General features: G+C 32.7%; 1 long non-coding RNA gene and 2 pseudogenes across 1 annotated transcript; all 3 read left to right on the top strand.

Moving 5' to 3' along the window:
• The first annotated feature begins 2,231 nt into the window (after positions 1-2,231).
• Positions 2,232-9,349, top strand: LOC115979851. Its single transcript, XR_004089206.1, has 3 exons — positions 2,232-2,402; positions 6,451-6,582; positions 8,117-9,349. It is a non-coding gene; the product is annotated as an uncharacterized LOC115979851 (long non-coding RNA).
• On the top strand, positions 7,137-7,256 carry LOC115983032 (annotated as a pseudogene).
• LOC115983034 lies at positions 7,568-7,687 on the top strand (annotated as a pseudogene).
• Positions 9,350-19,843: the final 10,494 nt, after the last annotated feature.

Here is a 19,843-nt window from a genome sequence, read left to right as displayed (position 1 = left end):
CGTGACACAACATGATTATGGTATTCAAAAACAGTTTTTTTATTATTGTAGGTTCTATAGATTCTGTGACTTTTAGAATTTAATTTTTCTTTTATATAATTTTTAAATGAACTTTGTGTATACATCCTCTGCATCAATAGAGTTCTTAAATTCTTCTTGTTTATTGAATTTGAAATGAGTGGATTTGGATTTTACTATGTCATCAAAATGGTCAATGTTTTACCCTATAATAGTAAAATCCAATTTACTCATTTTAAAATGAGTAAAATTGTAAATACAATTTTAGAAACTTTACAATGAAATTACCATAAAAACTCTAGAAAATTTTAATCCATGAGTAATACAGCATCACACATTAACCATGCAATGTATAAGCCTATTACCCTAGCCAATCCAAGAGAATATCCTAGTGGGCGTAATTGGTGGCAGTGATGATGGTTTTAGCTGTTGTGAGAATGCTTAAAGATTTGTTTACTCCTTAGCATGTGTATGTGGGTGTATGCCTGTATAGTCTGAATCTGGTGAGGAGTGTTTCTCTTTCAGAAATCAGCTTTTTTTTTTTTTTTGACAGTAAAACGATAGACGTATATTAAGCTTTAGAAAAGAATACAAAGATTTAGCACCTGAAGGTTGTACAAGTAGAAAAACCAACTCAGTGGCTATCAACCTCAGGGAAAAACCTAAAGAATAAAGAAAAACTTAAAAGAAAAACAAAAACCAAAAAGTATAAAAAAGGGGATGAGTTCCATGACAGAGCTCATCGTTTGTGAAAGGCTGCAGTAAGTCTCTTGTACTCTTCCAGCAGAGACGAAGCACCTTTAAGAATCACATTAGGAGAAGTCTGTACCTGCTCAAAATGGAACTTGTTCCTGGTATTCCATAGAAATCAGCTATGTTAATGCCAATTTTACATGATTTTTTTTTTTACTGAAATAGGAATTAATATAGCTGAATTCAAATTAAAAAATGGCATTTAATTTTTTTTTTTTTTTAAATGTGAAATCAGTATTAGCATTTTAACTTAGAAATTTTCAGCCAAAAAAAAATTTTAATTTTAATTTTTTTACAGTGATGGTTATGATTTTTCTTTTTTCTTTTTTCTTTTTTTTTTAAAAATTGAAATGAGCAGTGACATTGTATTTTCTCATTTACTTTTGAATCAAATATATAGACTTATAAAAAGTTTCTAATTTGTTAGAAAATTTAACTACAGTTTTTTTTTTTTTTGGGTCTAATGTCATAATTTTCTATTATTTCAATTTTAGATTATGATACAACTTAAAAAAAAAAAGCTTTAGAGCTGTCATTTAAAGAGATTAAACTGTTTAGATTATTAAAAAAAAAAAAAATTAACTGTTTTACAATGTGGATTGAGAAGTTTTTTTTTTATATTTATTTATAATTTTTGGATAAGTTTATTTTGAAAACATGGATTAGTAGAAGAATATTTTATTTTGCAGGCATTTTTAGTGGAATTGGGATATATTTTTACTGGATTGTTCCTAAATTTTGTTCATATTAAACATAGGGTTTAGATTATTTCTGAATCATATAAAAGTCCAATCCAAATAAGAGAATCCTGTTATAAATAGTATGAATAAATTTAGATACTGTACCTAAAGTATTGTACCTAGTACCTTTTTTTTTTTTTTTTTTTAATTTAAACACCTCTCCACTTACTTGTTTTAATTTTCGTTTAAACCATCAATTAGAGAAGGTGAAAACTTGGAAACTTAAAAAAGAGCGTGCATGCGCGCGCACACACATATATATGGGTTTGGTTCAAGTTACACCTGGTGTAACTCTAAGTAATGTTACATGACTCAATATTTTTTAATTAAATACAAATTTTGACAAATCCACCGTTAGATTATACTATTTTTGTATATTCTCCATGCTTGCAAAATTTCAAGGTGATCAAAGATTAATAGTCATATCATCAATCAATTATTTAAATTCAAATTTTTATAGTTTAAAATAATGCATAAAATATTAGTTTATGAATCGAATAGTAAATAAAATTCAATTGACATGAATATTGACATGAACGCTAAGAACATATAAAACATGTAATTCAACGGTAGGATTTTCAAAATATAAATTCTATAACAACTTATTGGGTGGTGTAATATTGCCTAGAGTTATACCAAGTGTAACTTGAACCCAACCCTATAATATATATATTCCTATAATAGGTCCGACCGTTGAAATGAAAAGTTGAAGTTTTGAACTTTACATCTTGGCCATCCATGGCTGTTGCACCCTGTGCAAGACTCTGAATCCAAGCAGATGAAAAAGTAAACACCCAGTTGAAAATCTAAAGAGATGAAGGATCTAAAGATTTAGGAGGACATTGAAATTGGATAGCTCGTAGAGTTTGGAGAGACTACTACTGTGCCAAGGTAGATTTTTCTCAATCTATCAAATTGTCCCTTTGATGAGAATATTCCTTCAGTTAATGATTTGTGCAATATGATGATATTGTGATTGTGTAGAGAGGGAAAATTTCCAACCTATCACAAGCTGACACGTCGCATTACCAAGTCTACAAAATACAACCAATTATAAAGCACCACGTATTGCTACTAGGTTTTGCTATCACTATTCAGAAACCAATAGACATTTGCCAAGTGTCATGCAAAAACCAATCACACATCAGTGCGTGTAAGCGATACCATAAGCAGTCCAGCACGTGCAAACGATGACACAAGCAGACCAATCAGGTTGTAACATGTGTCACCAATCAGACTCTGCCACATGTCGCTTACCCACCCCAAAACTCCTATAAATAGAAGCCTTCCTAAGGCATTTAGGAGGACACCAAGACATCTTAGGGAAGGAGACCAAGCCATCTGAAGCACAAGCAGCATCAAAGAAGGTTCAGAAGCACTCAGAAGTACTGAAATTCTGCTGGAATCAAGCTCTGAAGCCTCCAGCAACTTCAAGAACTTCGACCTCAAATGCAAGGAACATCCAAAGCAGAATCATCCAAACTACCTGCCTAGATCTTAAAGGTCATTGGAATCAAGCTCAAAAGCCTCCAGAAACCTCAAACAACTACAAATCAGTGAAGCTCCATGGATTCAAGCCTCTAAAGCCCCGAAGAACTTCCACCACAAATCTTCGAAGACGAAAAACACACAAAGAACACGAAGAACGCGAAGAACAAAGGATTTCCAACAAGCTCATAGCCAGAGATTCATTGTAATTCTGTTCCAAATATCTTCAATCCATTCTTTAGCCAAATTGAAGTATATTGGGTGTTCGAATCAAAATCACATTACTACAAATACAATCAACAAGTCTTTTAAGGAGATCGAATCAGAGGATAACTCTTTTGTAATCACAGAGAATTATACCACACAATCATCAATACAAATTCACATTTGTGAAACTATTTTACTTGTTTGACTTATTTCAAACCGAGAAATTTAGTCGTCCACAGATTGTAATTTCAATTTCTCTGTTTTATCTTATATATTCTCTTTTTGTTAATGTAGAGACTGTAAAGTCAATTTTTTTTTTTTATTCAATTGTTGTGAGTAGTTTTTGGTAGCAATCCAGATTCAGATTTCAAGCATGATGAACTTTGAGTTGTGACTTACAACATTAAATTGCCATAACTTTTGGCTGAATTCTAACCAAAAACTAAGTAAATGAGCACCAACATTCTCATTTACTTAGTGCTCTTAGTCTTATATATCTACAGTTATTTTCTTTTATATATGTCTCATTTGCCTGTGCAATTGTTTTTGCTTATGTTATTACCTGACAATAAAGTAAAGCTTTCCGTGTTTATATCTGATCCATCGGAGAACATTGATGATGGGAGTTTGCCGATAGCGCCTTTTGTTGTTTCGTCTGCTATTAGTGTCTCAACATACATGCATGAGTCATTCTCTATGTCATTATTTATCAAGGTCAAATATTACATTGCAGATATCTTGCATTAAAATATTGATACCAAAACTAATTCATATACATGCATTGAGATACCATTCCTCTGCTGCCATATGTGATACACAGCAAACCATAAAGCTAAACGGAATACATTGGATCTGAGGCTCTTATTTTTGGCATCTCTTTCACCCCAAGCCATGATCTCTACCCAACAAAAGCTAGGATGCTTCACCAAGCACCAACTCATTAGAGTTTTCCATATTATACTGGGTAAAAGAGCATTCAAAGAAGAGGTGCTCTCTGTTTTCAATTTCATTTCTGCATAGTACACACTTAGTATCTCCATTAAAGCCCCATTTAAGCATTCTTTCCTTTGTTGACAATTTCAACATGGCCAGCCAACCAATGAAAGAGGTTTGGCTCTTGAATACATATCAATCTCCACCAACTAACCTCGGCTTTTTTCTCCCTGATGGCCTTCAAAGTTTCTGCACAAGAGTATGTACCAGATTTGGAAGGGATCCAAATTGGTCTATCTTCCTCAGCAAAATCAATTAAGCACAATTTGCTTTGGATAGGAACTAGGTTATCGGATCTGGCTGGTGCCCAAATCCAATTACCCTCTTGCAACACACTAGACAAAAGAGCATTAGAAGAATTGGCTGCATCATGCATTCATACGTTTTCCTGTGGATATATTTCAAGAACAAGGCACCATTTGGATGCCACCAATTGTGCCAAAGATGGATATTCTTACCTGAACCCACATGAAATCTAATGAAGGTTCTAGCAATCTCCCTGAGCTTCAGGATTTTCCTCCACCCCCAGCTGCAATCTTGAGGTATTTTGATTATCCAAAAGCTTTTACCCTTTAGGAGATTAGTTCTAATCCATGCTACCCATAATGACCAAGCTTGAACAAAGAGAGACCAAATAAAACCCATTATTGCTGCTTTTTTCCAATCTTCAAGCCACTTTCACATTTTCGTTCACAAACCAAGTCCCATTTTACTCTAGTAACTTTTTTAGGCAATATGAACGTCCTACACCAATAGGACTGAAGACTAAATAGAACAAATTTTATTAACTGGAGCTTACCTGCATCAGAGAGATATTTCACAGACCATGACTGCTGTGATTTTATTGCACTCTTTTTCAGATCATCTTCCTGATATAAGAGGGACTCCAAGATAGTTAACAGGCAGCTTCCCTTCTTTAAACTGAAGGAACTCTAGGATTTGGTGCTTTAAATGTGCAGGAACAGCCGAAAGAAAATTTTCAGTCTTTGTAGGATTTGCACTAAGGCCTGAAATTCTTTCGAAAGCCTCAAGAGTATCTTGAAATATAGTAACAGAATGGATGTTAGCGCTTGAAAACAGCATCAAGTCATCCGCAAAACAGAGGTGAGTGACTTTTAGAGCTTAACATTTAGGATGGAATCTAAATGCAGAGGATCTTGTGAGATAGCTGACTGTAACATTCTCAAAAAGACTTCCATTACCAATACAAATAAGTAAGGAGGCAACAGATCCCCTTGTCTAAGCCCTCTCCTCACTTTGAAGTATCCCACAAGGCCGCCATTGAAAGCAATAGAGAATTTTGGGGTGGTATACACTCCCTTACCCAATATGTCATAACTTTACTGTTACATCATTTACTTCTTACATGTTGATTCTTCTTTCTTGTTTAGCCCTTGTTTCTTGTTAGTTGTTTGAAATACCATTTGGGAAGCCAGGAGCCTTGTAGCTCAATTTGTTGGCACCCCTTAGTATTTCCAAGGAATACATTAAAGGTTCAAATTGCTTCTCCTTAGTTATAACTATCAAATTATAAAATAAAAATAAAAAACCATTTGGGAAATGTGAAAAAAATGGGTGATTCTTAAATATATATTGAGATTCTTGATTGGGAGTTTGGAAAATTGCTGCCTGATTGCCTAACAAAGTGAACTGACCATTTTTGAGTTATGCTTGTCATTGTGTGTTGCTCCACCATGCTATCTTCCTTACTAAGTAATGCATTTTTGCTAAATACATTTCAATCTTTGTTCATCTAATCATGAATCAATTTTTGGTGCTAAGGGAAGAGCTGTATGCTCTACTCTTTGATGAGGTCTTTGCAAATGTTCCATCCCTAATCTTTTGCATAACATTTGCTGCATCTTCTTCTTGGCCAGAAGAGGATTTGTGTTCCCTCCTTGGCCCGACCAATGTCACCACAGGGCCTTGGGGTAGAGCTGGCCGAAGCAAATGCTTGTCCCCTTGAGGCTAAGAGAAGAGCTGTATGCTCTACTCATGCATCCATGGTTTTCTCCTTAGGGGTGGGTCCAAATGGCCTTGCCATGGTGAGATTCCATATCATCAGAAAAGAAAAAGGAAAAAAAGCCATAACAATACAAAACTTATGACTGAAACAGTGTTTTTTTTTTTTTTTTTAAATTGTGATTCTAAGCAAACAATTGGTGGGTTTTGTTTAGTTTGATTACCATTGGCTTGATATTCCTTCTTTCTTTTCTTTTTTTTCCTGGGTATTGGTAATGGAATATTGCAGAGATTAGTTCAACACCAGACAACACAGTACCCTGCATCAGAGGAGTTAAGTATTGAGAAAATCAAGTTTAAGGCTTTTGATTTGGGAGGACATCAAATAGCTCGTTGAGTGTGGAAAGACTGCTACACCAAGGTAGATAGATCAATCTATCAATCATCTTTGATGTGAATGTTGAGTTGATTCTTGGAATGCGATAATCTGGTGATTATAATATATATTTTTGTTGCTCTTTAGAGTACTTGTTATTCATAGAGCGTCAATTGTGTGATTCAAGGTTGAACAATAGGGAATGTGGTTTAAATGATTGTCTGTGACTAGTTTTTGCTAGCTAGATTCAGATTTTCCCCAATTTGAATCGTGATAAACTTAGGGTTGTTACCATATGTGCCATAAATTTGGCAACAACGAATATTTTGATACGGAATAATTACCCCTTGTAAAAAATTAAACTGATTTGGCTGAAGTCTAACCAAAATCCTAAGAAAATTAGAAATTTTGGTGCTATTATATGAATTAACTCCCCCCCCCCCCCCCCCCCCCACCCCCCCCCTCTCAACTAGCTAGATGATAATCCATGTCCCTTATTCCTGAGTTTTGCTATCCTAATAGAATACCAGTGTCCTGTTCGGTTGTTTTTGCTTATGTTATAGCCTACAGAATGATCTTAGGATAATTCTGCCTTCATAACCCCAGACAAACCTTTCAATATTTATCTGATTCATGGGTGGCAGATATTGATTGTGGGAGTTCGCTGATAGCACATTTTGATTTTAGAAGTTCTACTAATAGCATCTCACCATACATGATTCACTCTGCTTTATTTTACCGAATCTATCTAGGTCATGAATCATGATGTACATTTTGGACCTCTTCCATTAAAATATGGAATTTCACTTTTTTTTTTTACTAGTAGATTAGAGATTTCTTACATGTTAATTTTTTCTTTCTTGATCTGACCTTGTTTCTTGTCAATTTTTCTAAAACCTGAGAGAAATTGTAACTTCTTACGTATTCCTGAGCTGTGCTATCCTAATTGAGTACCAGCATTCTGTGCAATTGTTTTTGCTTATGTTATTGCATGCTGAAACCTAAATGTTATGATAGTTCTGCCTTCATAATCCCGGACAAACATTTCCATGTTTATCTGACTCATTGGAGGCAGACATTGATTGTGAGAGTTCACTAATAGCACCTTCAGTGTTTAGAATGTCTGCTAATAGTATCTCACTATACATAATTCATGCTCTCTTGTATTAAAATATGGCATTTCATAATTCTACCAGTGCATTGGTGAGTTGGTGACTTCTTTGCATGTTAATTTTTATTTCTTGATCAGACCTTCTTTCTTGTCAGTTTTAAAAACCGGAGGAATGCTTTTAATTGTTGAGGGTAAAATGCTTCCATTTGGGAAATGTTAAGAAATAGTGATCCTAAAATCAAACTTGAAATTCTGTATTGGAAATTTGGCAAGATGTTGCTTGATTGCCTAACAAAGAGAAATATATTTTAAATTATGCTCATCATTGCATGTTGGTTCAAAATGCTGCAGTATTTTCTTTTAATGTCTCAAATTATGGCTGTATTTTTCTTGTTAAATTAACAAGAAAGATATAGGTACAATGTTAATTAATGTTTTTTTGCTAAATACATTTCTGTCTTTCTGAAGGTGGATGCAGTTATCTACTTAGCAGATCCTTATGACTAGGAGAGGTTTGTTGAGTGAAAAAAACAAAGAGCTGGACGCTCTCCTCTCTGATGAGGTCTTGGCAAATGTAGATACCCCAACCTGGTGTCCGTATACTTAAAAGACCAACTACTGGTGTCCCTAAGACAATACAAAGTGCTGGATTAATAAATATTCTGGAACTTTTAGGGTTACTCCATATTTTTTTTATACCACAAAAAAAAAAAATACAACCAGTACACCAACGTAAGGCTCTCTATAGGCTACACAAAAGCTATAGGCCTGTTTAGCGCAGTTTAAAACTGGTCCCAGAGTAGTATCATTTACATTTACAACAAAAATTATCAATTGTTATTCCATCATTTTGGCAGACTGGCACTGCTGCAAGTCTTCCAATACGACTCAGTTCTTCCAATTTGGATTGTACCTTCCACTCAACACATCCCGCAGCTATTTTGAGCTTGATAGCAGAAGTATTTCCTTATATCCTTGCCTCTTGGCCTGGGAAACAGCTTCCCTTGTTGCCAATAACAAGGTCTGCAATCTCTCTGTTTCTGCAGTAGAACAGCATCCTTTGAAAATTTCCTTCCCTTCCTTGTCCTTTGCCAAGTAAGCTATTATACTAAGGATTTGCCACCTGATAGCTCCTTGTTTGAGGCCTTCTTCTGGATTGCAGCTACTGTGCTGTTTGTTATTTTCTTTGTTGAAAGCTTGTCGTACTTGCCAATCAAGTTTTTTGACATTAGTAATGAGTCTTGGGGATAGGATCCTTACATTCAAAAATGACTCGGCTCCTGTTTATCCAGATGGTCCATAAAGTACAAGCAATGATATATTCAAAGAAAGGATTTTGATTCCTGTAATTATCAATGTTAGTCACCAATTTCCTCAACCAGTAGCTAATTGAAATTGGATGTAGCAGATCAGATTATAAATTGATGTCTGTTGTCATCTAAATTGCTTTTGCAAGTGTACAGGATAGGAAAAGATGGTCTAAGTCCTCTTCTGCGGAATGACACACTACATATCTTGTATCTGATGCAATCTTTCTTTTCTCTAGACCCAGTTTGGTTGGAAGTGCATTTTTCAAAAATTTCCACAAAAAGGTAGTGATTCTTACAGGATTTTTCAACCTCCATAACTTCTTCCAACACCCTTCTCTATAATTACTGTCTTCTAATCCAGGAGAGGTACTACCTGAAAGAAGCTGATACCCTTTTTAGCCACGACTTTGGTCGTAGTCAGTTTAAACACATAAACCCAGTCCACTTGCAGCCATGTTGATAAAAATTACTAAGTTTCATGACTTGACCAGTCACTCGCCCTCGTATTAGAAGATCATCTCACCCTGTGGTCGACATTCCATTCCCCTTAGTCGTAGGTGCTCCTTCTATTTTGATTTGAATGGGCCGGGTCTTTCGAGGTACATATGGCCGGCCCTTCGGGTGTCTCAGAGGTTGCATTTGATCGAGCAGAAGCAGAGGCATTTCATTGAAGTTACCCAATTCCAGCTGCTATAGAGGCATTATCTCTTCGCTCAGGTCCAGATTCACCAGCAGCAGAATAGCACGCAGCTATAGGGGCAGCGTTCCTGCTCTTGCTATTGTTGCTAGGGTTCTCTTCTCCTATTGGTTGCTAGTCCCAGGCTTCTAGGACAAAGTGTAAAGAAAAGAGTTATAGTTCTTCTGATTAAGTATAGAAAGAGGAGTTTCATAAACTCCCCAATTTGAAACAGGCATATTGAGTATTATCCTTATCTGTTTTAGATAAGGGAATAGAGCTAATACTTGGAGCTTCTGCAAATTCATAAACTTGGTTTAGAAGTTGTGAGTTCCAAGTTTTTGTTTCATGATTAATTAGGTGTGAAACAGCATTTAGACCTAATTGTTGAAGCTGTGAGGGTATTAATTTAGGAGAGAACCAGTCCTTGTGATTTAGGGCAATACTACAACCATTACCCACTCTCCATTTTGCCTGAGTCAGAAGGGAGTTCTTGCAAGAGCAAAAACTATTCCAAATCCATGAGTCTAGTGGTTTGAACTGTCCCTCAAAGGGGGAAGTTTCGGGAAAGTATTGGCTTTCAGTGTCCTAGACATGATTGATTACATGATTGATTGGGGCTGGTTGGCTAATCTTTAGACTTGTTTAGCTAGCACGACCTTAATAACCAACGAAGCTTTTCTAAACTCCAGCTCCCTCTCCAAATAGATTGACATAAGGCATCCCAACCCACCATATGGAGCTTCCTACGTTCATTCTCATGCCACCACCAAAAATTGCATACAGTCCAAGAAAATATGTATAAAGGCAAGGAACTAATCACTGATTTAATTAAGGTCATTCTTTCTGCCTGGGATAAGAGTTTAGCTTTCCATCCATGAAGCTTAGAATTACTTTTATCCAGCTAGGAGTGAAAGTGTGGCACCTTACGCCTGCTGAAATTAAAATTAAAACCAAGGTACCTTCTAGGAGTACTCACACTTCTAATGTGCAAGGAGTTTTCCCATTTCAGTTTTAGATCAATTATTGTGTTTGGACTGAAAAAAATGTCAGATTTGGATGTGTTGATCACTTGTCTAGAAACTCTAGAATACGAATCAAGTTTTTCCACCTAGATGTATATAATTGCAGGAGCATTTCTGGCTATTTTGATGCCACAGAAGGTCTTGGACAGTTCACCATCAAGAACAACACGAGAAACATTTTTGCAAAGGATGAAAAGGTAAGGGGATGGAGGATCCCCTTGCCTAATTCCTCTTCTGCTTCTACACAGGCAATTACCAATGGCTGCTGATCCACCATGTTTTGAAGGTTGTGTTGAGAAGTGGGCGCTGCCATAGCTTGAAACTCGAACTGTACTCCATGAAGTTCAGTTAGTCTTAACCTTTGAGCATGCAACATTCTTTCCACTTCATCTGCCTCGAAGGATCATTGAAGCCTTTCATTGCCTATCATCCTGCACTTTGTACCCAGCTTTAAAACTTGTTCATATCGACACTGTATCCATTGCTTTGCTCCATTGTCCATCTTAAGGACAAAGCCTGCAAGGAGAGGCTTCAACGGGTCCACTTGAACTCTAATGTTTCTGTGGGCCGACCCAAGGCCTAGGCCTAAGGCCCCACCACGAAAAAAAAAACTTTAGGGAAAAATGCCCCTCCTCCATTTGTAGGCCCAACATTTTATAAAATTATATATATTTTTCTAATGGTTGTGCACTTTAAAAAAAAAAAATAGCAATGCTAAAGATACCATAAATTTATTATAAACTTACAAGTTGGCATGTCATAAATCACAAAAAAGTAATTTAAACATTCATTAATTAGATTGATGAAATTCATGAATCATAGTTATTGTCACATCATATTGTGAATATTTTATAGTACTTTTCAATTCTATAAAGACTCTCAAAGTACGAGACCAATAGAAACTTAACCCAATTGAATGCCTAAAATTTTTCAAAAAAAGAAAATGTTGTAAATGTGTTAAATCATCAATTATATATTAATCTCTCATAATAATTTAAGACTTTAATTTTTATAAATCGATATTCTATAAAGCAACACATCAAATAATCTCTCTCTCTCTCTCTCTCTCTCAAAAACAAGATATAAAATTAAAAATTAGATTACAACTTTACTTAACTATGCATTGTTATATATTCAAACTAAAGTATTTTTTTAATCATAATTTTTTTTATTTATTAAAATTCATGATTCAACTATGACATTCAATTATCTATATGAAATTAACATCAATATAGTTGGTATCATTCTTCAAATGATATATTTAATGTTTCAAATTAACTTTGATTTAATTAGTATTAAATAATTTTGTTTAATTAATATCCGCATATAAAAGGTCTTCACATAAGTTTTTCTCCTTAAACCTCAAATTATGTTGGGTTGTCCCTGCTAACCCATTCTATCCACTATAGGTAATACATGAAATTGGACTCAAAAGAGAGAGAGAGATTGAAGCTTACCAAAAAGGCCAAAACCAGATTGGGCCTCCAATGTTCTAATATGAAGAAAGTCCCATCAAGGGACCGTGGCCCTTTAGAACAGTGTAAGTCTAAATCAATTCAAGAAGAGAAAATTAAGCAGATAAAAGGAAGCTTCCATGCTCAACCACCCTCACTGTGCCTCTGAGACACCATGCAGCGTTAATCAGCTACTTGCTGCATGCGTGGTACCGAGAAAGATCCAAAATCTCTAGGACAAGAATAATAAATTAGGAAGTACAAAAAGTAGAGAAGCTTTCTAAGTGTCAAGTCAAGATAAGAGAGACAGATTGTTTAAAACAAGGTGAGTGAAGATGATAATGATTGATGATTATTATTATTATTATTATTATTTGCTAAACTGATGATTATTATTAGGATTTTACTAATGACAGTTTTTTCAATTGAAAAAACTGATGATTATTAATTGGGATTTTACTAATGATTATTATTAGGATTTTACTAAACTGATGATTATTAATTTCTATTTTTGAAAAAAAAAAATTCGAGAATTGAAAAAATAATGACAGTTTTTTCAATTCCCAAGAAAATATTTGTAAAAATAGAAAACTTAATGTGTGCCCTTAGGACACACATTAACCGGATCCTTATTATTATTTTTATTATTATTATTATTATTATTAGTAAGATGATGATAAGTAATTGCCTGACTACAGCCTTTCTCAAAAAATTGTTTATAATTATTTCATGTTATAAAAGTAAACTGTGACTATATGTTAGCAACAGCAAGCTAGAGAGGGAGAGAGCAATTAAGTAAAGTCACGCAATAGGTTGGACTTCTCAAGAATCAAGAGTCAAGACTATAGAAACGGCGGCAGGTATAATCTAACAGATTTTATTAAGCACTGGACCAGAAGTAAATGATTGCCTTCCACCCAAGAAAACATCTTACTGGGCTTTTATGTCTGGGTCCAAAACAACGTACATTAATTATTTATTTTTAGAAATTTCTACGAGCAAACATGATATTCTTTAAGATTTTCAATTAAACTAATAACGTGATTGTATTAATCATTATTACCTTATCTATAAACATACTTATAATTAACTAGAAGTGTTATTACGTATATAATATTTTCGCAATATATCTATAACCAATTTTAGATGGTAAGATGTTATTAGTTTAAATCTTAACTTACTATTGAAATTATTATTTTGCTTACCTAGTAAGTAACAATTTATATGATTTGAAATTGGATTTTACTTTAATTTCCATTTTTTGATAAAATTTTCTCGAGAATTGAAAAAGTAAGGACAACTTTTTCAATTTTCAAGAAAATGTTTTCAAAAATAAAAAACTTAATGTATGTCCTAAAGGCACACATTAACTAGACCTTATTGTGAAAAGTCATAACTAAAAGTAACTAAGAAACAGCTCTTTTACTCAAAAAAAAAAAAAAAAAAAGCAGAGGAAATTAATGTTGCCTAAACCTAAATTTTTTTTAAAAATAAAAATAAAATTGTCGGCTATTTTGACTGAAAAGTCAAAACCCAACTGTCATTCAATGTGGGTGTGCCAAAAGTAAGCTAACGTGGACTTGAGGATGCGGACAAATTGATGTGGATTTATCTCTCGACCGTAATCCATAAGCTGCCCTGGTCTGTTCCACCACATAATTTCTGCTGTTGTAATTGTGGACCAATATAATAACCCAAAGGAATCTACCAAATGCTCCAAAATTATTGCTTGCCTTAAAAACACAAACAAAACCGCACACACACAACACCTCTCTCTCTCTCTCTCTCTCATTAGATGCACCTAGAACACAAACTCATGTATAATTTTTGAGGAATTCATTCCAATTATGTTGTACTTCATTATAAAGAAAGGAAATGTAAATTTTTTTTTGATTATTATAATTAAGAATATGAACTTATTTTATAAGTAAATTGAGAAATATTTAATTATTTATGTAGTAATTTAAGCACACAATTATTTTATTATATTATTGATTGCATGTTTTACTAAATATTTTTTTTCTCCTATTTCTTGATTTTGTCAAAATAACTAAACTCAAGCAGGAATACAATATTCCTAATCAATAATTTCCCATGTAAAATTTAGAAAAATAACATAAAATTTCATTTGATATAAATTATTGGGTAAATTGAAAATTATACTCCTAAAGTTTGGAGGTGATTGGATTTTACACCCTAAAGTTTCAGAATTTAGATTTTACCCTCTGAAGTTTGGAGTGTTTGGATTTTATACTCTAATGTTTCAAAACTTCGATTTTATCTCCTAAAGTTTAGAGTTATTTGGATTTTACACCCCTAAATTTTAATACTTTAGAGTGTAAAATCCAAAAACCCCAAAATTTTAGAGAGTAAAATCCAAATACTCTCAAAATATAGAGCGTAAAATCCAAATTTTGAAACATTAAGGTATAAAATCCAAATATCACCAAACTTCAGGAGGTGAAATCTAAATTCTGAAATTTTAAAATGTAAAATTCAATTACTCTCAAACTTTAGGAGTAATTTATAATTTGCCCTAAATTATTAGTGTACCATATATAATTAATAAATGAAATAAATACGTTTACACCCTCCCTAAACTCTTCTCAACGACAGCACAAGTTTAGGCTGCTATAATCTTAATTCTTGTTTATATATATAAATACGTCATTATAATTTGGCTTGTTTTTAATAAAGTAATTGTGGATCCCACCAACCCGCAACGACCAATCAAAGCATAAATAGTATAAAATACTAAAACGGTTATCAGGTAACGGCATCTAGATTCTAGAGGATATTCATTTTTATTTCCTTTTTTACCCCCAACATCATGTGTCGCTACCGAAAGTGACAAACTCATATAAGGGTGATTCCAGACATTCTTATTCCCACTGTCCAAGAAGTTTCTTCCAGTCAAAAAATGTCGTTCGGTACAAGTAAGTACCATTTGAATAAATTAACGTGTTGTTTTTTTTTTTTTTTGATGAAAAACGTGTTGTTTTTTATTATCAAGTATCGAAGTCCAACTTTGGAATATGATTGGTGGGGTCCATGTGGATAAGGATCTGACCAATTCCACTATCTTGTTTTTTATTTCCTTCACCATTTTTAATTCTTATTTTGCACACAGCCTAAAGCACACAATTATTTTATTATATTCTTTTTTTTATATAAATATTTGTTTTATTATATTCTTGATTGCATGTTTCCTTAAATATTTTTTTTCTCCCTTTGTTTGATTTTGTTTCTCTTATTGTCAAAGTAATTAACTTTTCCCAAAAACAGATTGCTATCTCCATAAACAATAAACTTACTTGTTTGAATAAAATGATAGTACATAAAAGGATATTGTTAAGTTTTGTTTGTTTCAATAATGATGTTTTCTAGAAAATAAGTCATTTTCCAAGAATCATTTTCAATAAAACTATTTCATTTTTCAATGTTTAGTAGTAACTTTAAATGAGTTGAAAAATAACCTCTTAACTTCCCTTATTTAGTTTGTTGTGAGATAAAGTTGTTTTTCAAAAAAAATTTAGTGGAAAACAATTTCTAAAAATAAGTCATATTTTTTATGTTGACCAAAGATAGTTTTCCTTTAACTTATCTTTTTTTATACTACCAAACACTGGAAAACACGGAAAACTATTTTTACACAAAGTTTTCCATTGAAACAAACGGAGCATCAATGTCCAATGAGTAAGTGATTAAGATTTATTTAAAACTTTATTAAATAATGTCATTATAATTTTTTTAAAATAAAGTTTATGGGGGCCGGTCAGTCACTAAAATTATTAAGGTCAAGTTAATTGCGCCTGTGGCCCATCCGAGGATGCAAATTTGTCCGAGGAGGCCCGTGTCAGATTGTCAGAGTAACCAGACGAAAGATAGAGTGAATATTACGAAAAGTAAGTTCAATATTCGTCCGAGGACAAAATCCTTCTTGGCAGTATGAGTCCGAGGACGATTAAAGCGTCATCTTGTTACAAACGTACTTCGGAGCTACGTCACCACTAAAGGTGGGATAAGGGGCCACGGGTAAGAAAGAGAAGGCAAACAAATATCTATAACTACAGCTACCTCCGCATTAATTACCTCTCAACTAACTCTCTGGCCGCATTAATGTGGAAATGATACCTGAACAGTGATGAAGTAGCCTTACAGCTGCTAGTAGGAGGTTCCAGAAGGTGTAGATGGGACAGAAAGAGATCCCTTGAACCCAACCTACACGTGTGTGGTGAAAATGGTACGAAGGGGGCAGTATATAACATGAAAGAACAGCATGCAGAAAGGGATCGAAACATAAAAAAAAGAATACTTAGACAAAAGACAGAGAAACCTTAGAACTTTACTTGTTTCAAAGAAAAACCAATTGTGATATTGGTGCTAATCCATCTGTAAACGTGAGGTTGAATCGTTTTTCTTTTAAAAAAGTTAATCTAGTTTCTAAATACCCACGCTTTACAAATTTTATTGTTTGGGCCTTTAACGTACGAACCCAATACCAGTTTGGGATCGTTACGAATTGAGTCCTTACAAAGTTAAATTATACAAAACACACGTAACCACAATAAATTTGTAAGTAGGTTTAAAACTAATGAATCATTAATGTATGTCTTTTATTTTTGAGAAATATTAATTTATAACCTAAGGGCATTTGTTAATAAGGTTTAGCTTACCTCTAGTACTTTTTTTATTAGAATTTTTTTATTTTAATGAGAAATTATCATATCACCCACTAAATAAATAAAATATAGAGATTAAAATCTATTATTACATGCTATTGTATATTTAAAACAAAATGAGATGTTCAGTTGAAAAAATACTGGAGATAAACTAAATCCTTGTTAATAAACCGTTTAAGAAAATTTTTTATAGAAAAAAACAATTAATATTTTGACAATTTTTTCTATTTTCCATAAAATTGGTGTTAAAACATATCTAAAATAGTTTGTTAATAATTGTCCTAACCACACCCATTAACAAGACCCTTTATTATTATTTTTTAAATGCATTATAACTCATAAATCTTTATAAGGTAAACTACATATTTGGTCTCTATTCTTTACATTATATTTCAATTTGGTGCCTAATCATTCAATTGTGTCAATTTAGTTCCTAAAATTTCAGTGTTGTGTCAATCATGATTTTAAAAATCGAACTACCTCGTCCAACTGGTTGAATCGAAAATTGGCCACTAGTTCGGTCTGAAAAACATTAAAAACCGATCAAAATCGGTCAATAACTAGTCAAAATTGGTCAAAAACTAGATAAACCAGGAACCGAAGGCATATTTAGTTTTGCCCTTGGTTCGGTTTTTAAAACTATAGTGTGAATTTAGTTCCTACTGTTATATATTTGATGAAAATTACTGATATAACAAATAATAATAATAAAAAATTAGTTTATTATGACAATAACAGAAGCTAATTTCTTATTTTTGTCATTAAATAAATACATTATCAATTTTCATTTAAAAGATAACAGTAAAGAATCAAATGATATATTTAAAAAGTTAAAGATCCAATTACAATATGGTATATTGAAGAGTGATCAATTATATAGTTTATTGAGGAAGCAAATGGGTCACATGTGAGATGTGACTTGTGGGGAATCAATATCAAACAGCCAATCAAAGCATTAAATAAAAAAAGAAAGTACTTAAACGGTGCAGTTCATTATTGGGTACAGGTTTCCAGTTTCTACGGATACTTTCAATTATTCTACGTAGAATCCAGCATCACGTGTGATGTGTTGCCATGTTGGCACTCACTACCTTAAATGACAAATTTAGTATTATCCTTTTTGTTTTAATCATTTGACATCTTTTTCACATTCAAAGCATTGCTTATCCACCAATCATATTCCTAGACTTTAAAGAAGTTTTAATACAAGTACTATTCGAATCAATTGTGGTATGTCAAACGAAAGTGGCGGCTTTAGGAATTATATCGAAGATTTTGTTAAGAAATTTAAAATAAATGAATTAATAAAAAAAATTTAAATATATTGTATTATTGGCAAAAAAATATAAATACATTAAAATTTACAATTTTTTACAAGTTTTAAGATCCGTTTGTATACAGCTTATTTTTACTAAAACTGAAAATTGAAACTGAAAACACTGTAGCGAAATAATTTTTAAATGTGTAAATAGTGTTGTGGGACCTATTTTTAATGAAAAAGTTGCTGAAAAATGTAATTTGTAGGATCCGTGAACAGTGCACGGATGCACTATTCACAGTTGACTTGTCAACAATTGTGGGCTGAACAAAAAAAAAACACATATTACAAAACATAAACGCCAAATTAATTTGTATCCAAACAGGTACTTAATATTTTGAAATCGTCACATGATAGTTTATTATCAATTGTTATTATCTATTGTCAATATAGATGTGACAATTTTATTTTGTTAAGTATGTATAATATTTTTATTTTTATGTAATTGTCATTATTTATTTTTATTGTTTTTTTATAAATTATTGACCCACATAACCACACTTATCCATACATAAATAATACATTTAACAATCACTAACTTTCTACTAAAAAAAATAATCATTAACTTTACTATTTTTTTTTCTTTGAATCACTAGTTTTATAATAAAAAATTATTATAACATGATAACAATATACACATGTAATAAATCTTCTGTATTTCTTGGTTATTTAATTATATAAAGTTATATTATATTTATACCATGTACACATTCACAAACTTCACAATTCACATTAATTAAATTATATCAAAAAAATAAAAAATAATAACGCACACAATTAGTATCAAATGCACACACTCTCTCTCTCTATCTCTCTCTCTCTCACACACACACACACACACACACACATATATATAATATAAATTCACAATAAAGAGAGACATTCAAAACTCACAACACTCACATTTTACTCTTAGAGTCAGAGATACATAGAAAGTCAGATAGAGAACAGAGATGGGATAAGATTCATGCGAGAAATGGAGAGTGATTTGTGTTGTTGATTAGTTTTGGGATGAGCTCATCTATGTTGTTTGATTTTGGACATTGATTTGTGATCAAGGTGTGCAAGTTTTAAGCCAAATTGTGCAAAAATATTTTTAAGGGTAATTAAATTAATAAAAAAATATTATATCTATAAATACTTTTTTTTTTTTCAAATCAGGGGGTTCATTTGAACCCCCTTGAATTACAAGTGCTGTCGCCCCTGTCAAGTGTGGATCCCTAGGATACTGTTATTTATTTCTTTTAATAAATCTTGGATTTTAGGTTGAAGGGCCAAAATATGAATAATCTTTTTTTTTGTTTATAATTCTAGAATTTAAAAAATATAATAGAATTTTGGATTAAATACACTATTGTTGATACCATATTGTTTTTGGCCCAATTAACGCGTCAAAATAATGTTTTAAAACTCAAAAAGGGTGAAAATCATGATTTTTAAAGGTAAAAAGTTGTGAACAAATTGCAATAGACCAATTTACCCTAATAGGATGGTGGACCAAAAATCCAAACCCAATTTTTCCATTTCTTGGGCGAATTAGACCAAAAACCCTAATTGGGGATAGTCAAAAAGTTAACTTTTTGATTCGACCATTTGATCGGAATAAATTTTGGACCATATTGTAGATCATATTTTTCTCATCGAAATGATAGTTCACGGGACAAAATTGGAGTTAAAATAGATGAGATATTAATAAAATACCAAAATCCTGATTAAATGTTTCACTATTT

The sequence above is a fragment of the Quercus lobata genome, chromosome 3 (assembly GCF_001633185.2).
Source record: "Quercus lobata isolate SW786 chromosome 3, ValleyOak3.0 Primary Assembly, whole genome shotgun sequence".
NCBI classification, from domain to species: domain Eukaryota; kingdom Viridiplantae; phylum Streptophyta; class Magnoliopsida; order Fagales; family Fagaceae; genus Quercus; species Quercus lobata.
This window is presented reverse-complemented; position numbering and strand designations above follow the sequence as displayed.